General features: G+C 56.9%; 1 protein-coding gene across 1 annotated transcript in view; it reads right to left on the bottom strand.

The window, feature by feature from the left end:
- Window positions 1–310, bottom strand: part of KLHDC8B (kelch domain containing 8B) — a 4,962-nt gene extending 4,652 nt beyond the window's left edge. The window contains exon 1 of the mRNA XM_007446190.1: window positions 210–310. The gene's annotated coding sequence lies outside the window, so the exon portion shown is untranslated. The remainder of the gene's footprint in view (window positions 1–209) is intronic.
- Between the last annotated feature and the right edge of the window lie 3,461 nt (window positions 311–3,771).

The raw sequence follows: 3,771 nt of genomic DNA, 5'->3' as shown, positions 1-3,771 counted from the left end.
CAGGAATGGGCAGCTGGACTTTACAGATTCCAAGTTCCCTGGCTTCTCCTTTCCCGCGGGGAGCCACGCTCCTGGGACCCCCTGGCGCGAGGGCCTCCCGGCCCCAAACTTCCAGCTCGCGGAACGGGGGGCGGGTCCGAGCGAGCGCGCTTGGGGCTCTACACCCCGCGCCCTAAACTTCCCCTGAGCGCGGCTCCCGCGGGACTCACCGGCCGGGGCTCCGGCGCCGCCGGGGCGCAGGGTCCGCGGTTCCGGTTCCGCTGGTGCCTGCTCTGGCTGGGTCTGAGGCCGGGCTCCGGTGGGGCTCCGGCGGGGCTCCGGCTCTTCTCCGGCGCGGGGCGGGGCTGGACAGGGTCCGCCCCTCGTCCCCCCTCACGACTCAGGAAAACCTCCCCCCTGCTTTAACCCCGCACCTGCCGTGGCCAGAGCAGGGCGCGCCGACCCATGGTCACACGGAAACCGGTGAACAGACAGACGGACATGTGGACGCTGGGCCTGCCCAGGATTTGGGTCCGACCTCGGACTGGGGGAGAAAGGAAGAAGCGGTGGGCCGCACGACACGTGTATGGTGGGAGCCGTTCTCAGCAGGACCCAGCCTGCGAGCACCGGCGAAGGGGCGGGCCAGCAGAACCTGGGGGCTTGAGAAGCGGGCGCCTGCCCACCACCGCTGCGCTCCGAAGAGCCCACGACAGGCTTCTCGGCGGCGCCCCCTGGAGGCCTCTTAGGGTATGTCCTGGGCCTTTGGTGGGGGCAACGGCTTGGTCGCCCTTCCCCAAGCACGGATGAGGGCACAGAACAGGTTCTGTGGTGCACATTGAGGGTAGCAGGGGGTGGAGGAGCAGAAAGTGCCAGCCTCTGTCCTTGACAGGCCCTTCCACAGGCATGGGTGGGGGCAATTTTTGTGGGGGAGGGTAACAGAGCAGGTGATGAAGAGTCAGAGGCCAGGGGACCTCCCAGGCAGGTCACTCTGGGCTTATTCTGCAGGGCCTGAGGCCTGAGCTACTCTGGGACCCAAGGCACTTTGTGACTGTCCATCTTCAGGGTCCTGGGCCTGCCTCTAGCCAACTCCGGGGTCAGGCGAGAACAAGTTGGTGTCACAGAGGCAGACCTACTTCAGACCCAGACCCTGGCCCATCCTATCTTCTGAGCATCAAGAGTACTGGCTAAGTCTGTGAGCTAGGGGCCCATTTGTACAGGTCAGTGGTCACCTATGAGAAGTCCTCGTGATTGTGCTTGCTACCATTTGTCCCTCTTTCATGGACAGCGTCTGCCTCACTTTCTCCAGAAGCACACCAGGAGACTGAGATACAAGTGCATATAGTTAATGTGGGAGATGAGGACAAGAAGCACCAGTAGAGGAGTGGCAAGGAGACAGGGAAAGCAGCCAATAAAGGGGTGTGTCATCAAACAAGTTCCCACTGTGGGCAACAAGCACCAAATCCTGCTGGGGACTCTGGGAGCCTTTGTAGAACATGGGCCTCACATTATTGTTCCCATCAGAGCAAGGGAATGCTAAGGTATTCATTCTCAAATCTCCATCAGTCATGGGTTGAGAGCAACTTGGAGACATGAATACCCTAGCCTGCCTGACTTCTGGCCAGCCTAGAGGGTGGGCAGAGCATTCTGACCAGAGAGAGAGTCTTCAGTCCTTTTCAGGGGCTGGCAGATGGAGTTGGACGGCCTGCATGGAAATGGTGCCAAGGCTGGTTGCAGATCCTGGCAAGAAGGCTTCCATCCTCCCACTCCACTCTGCCCCCAACATGCTCCTCAGTTAGGCCAGTCACTGGTACCTTCCTCCATATGGTATTCACACTGTCCTGCAGACCCCCTCACACTTCCCACTATTCCCTTTCCAGGCCCCTTCCCCTCTCCTTTCCAGTAATTAAGCACATAAAAGCCTCCTGCCTTTAGATACCTCCCAGCACCCCAAGTCCTTCCATTGTCCCCATCCTTCCAGTCAAACTCTTGAAGTCATCTTCTCTCACAGTTTCTGTTGCCTTGGTGTTGGCCAACTTATATCTGCTATCACTGCTCCCCAAAACTTGGTATTGCCAAAGTCACCATGGAACACCATATAGCTAAAACGGGGCGGGGTGGGGCGGCTATCATCTTTTTCTCAACTGAAATCTTTCTGGCCTCTTCAAAGCCTCACCCACCCTTGTGACCTTGGCTTCCTCCTGCTGCTTGTCCTGCCCCTTAGAGGCTTTTACAGGCCCTGCTTCCTCTCCTTCCCCAGGAAGTGGCTCCTCAAGACCCAGCCTTGGCTTTTCTCCCTGGCACATAGACTCCCTCCTGGGGTGATCCCTTCAAGGCCACTGGCCTCACTCACATCTAGATCTTCACCAGATCTCTCTGCTCAGGTGGATATGGGTCTAGGGTCCATCACTAAGGGATATAAAAGATGCCAAATGGAGAGGAAGGGCTGGGTCCTGGGACGGCCCTGTGGTCTCTCCAACCTCATCTCATCTGATCCCAGTTATGCCCGGGATGGTCAGCATCCACCAAAGTCCAGGACAAGTCAGACTTGGCCCTGATGAATGATCCCAGAGAGTTCCATCTGGGACATTCTGGGTACCAAGAGGCAAAAGGATCAGCCTCCCCTCAGGAAGCTAGGTACCCCAGACCATTTCCCTGAACGCATATCATCCCCACAGTTCTAATGTGTGGAAGGGACATAGACTAGGGGTGGACCTACCTTTTTTTGTCCTCCACTTTGTGCTGACCTCTAGGCTGGACATCACCAGAGAGGTATCCTCTTTCCAGGACACACCTAGGCCCATGTCATCCCTGGAGGCTGGGCTCTGCTTCTTCGTGGAAGTGGCTTCTGTTTACACAGGCCTGGCCCCACCTGCACACGGGGGGCCAACACTGCTGGCTTTAGAGAAGCTGTAGAAGACAACTTGGGCAGAAGATGAGGCTGGATTGGTCCTAAGAGTGAACAACTAATCCTCAACCATGGATGGGGCAGAGATGGGGCTCACCCACAGTTGGGGACTGGGAGTGCTAAGGCGGGACTTCCTGATTGCAGCCCCGAGACTCTGGCCCTTGAGACCCTATCCTTCCTTTCTCTCTACCAATACAAGGGGCCAGAAGCATTGACCCCAGAGGAGCAGGAGAGTTTGCATTTCCTGCTGGACATCTTGGCTATGCTTAAAGGCACTGAGGACCCCACCATCAGGGCTGAGGCCCTGAGAAGCTCAGGTGCACAAGGTGAGGCCTAGGGTGGGGTGAGTGTTTCTCTGTAGGGGTGCCCAGACCCCTCTGTAGAGGCAGGGAAGCATAGATCAGGTAGAGGATCCTGGGGTTTTATGGGGAGTGAGGAGGGCTATCAACCAGTCCCCAAATGAAGCATCCAGTCACACTTTGTGACTGCCCATAGGCTTCCACCTGCCCCCCAGCTACCAAATTTACACCACTGTACATGTCAGGTCCAAAAGTTATGACAATATTTTTGCCTCTTAGCTCAGGCTCTGACCCAAGTACAGATGCCCCCACCATCTCATCCATGAAACCAGGACTTCCAGGTTGACTTCCAACCTGGAGTTGGGGGTCCTTGACCAAGAAGTGCCTTTGGTCAGAGCAATAGAGACCGTTCTGACCCTTTAGACTCCTAGGGTTAATTTTTACCTATGTCCTCTCATCTGATGCTGCTTGGGTAGTGAGCCCTGTAACCACCACCCCTCTGCTGGCCCCAGGGTACATGTGGAAAGACTGTACAGGTGGAAAGAAGTCCCAATCTCTTAGGCCAAAGAGCAGGGATTTGGGAAAGAG

Source organism: Lipotes vexillifer, unplaced genomic scaffold, assembly GCF_000442215.2.
Source record: "Lipotes vexillifer unplaced genomic scaffold, Lipotes_vexillifer_v1.1 scaffold491, whole genome shotgun sequence".
Taxonomy (NCBI): Eukaryota; Metazoa; Chordata; class Mammalia; order Artiodactyla; family Lipotidae; genus Lipotes; species Lipotes vexillifer.
This window is presented reverse-complemented; position numbering and strand designations above follow the sequence as displayed.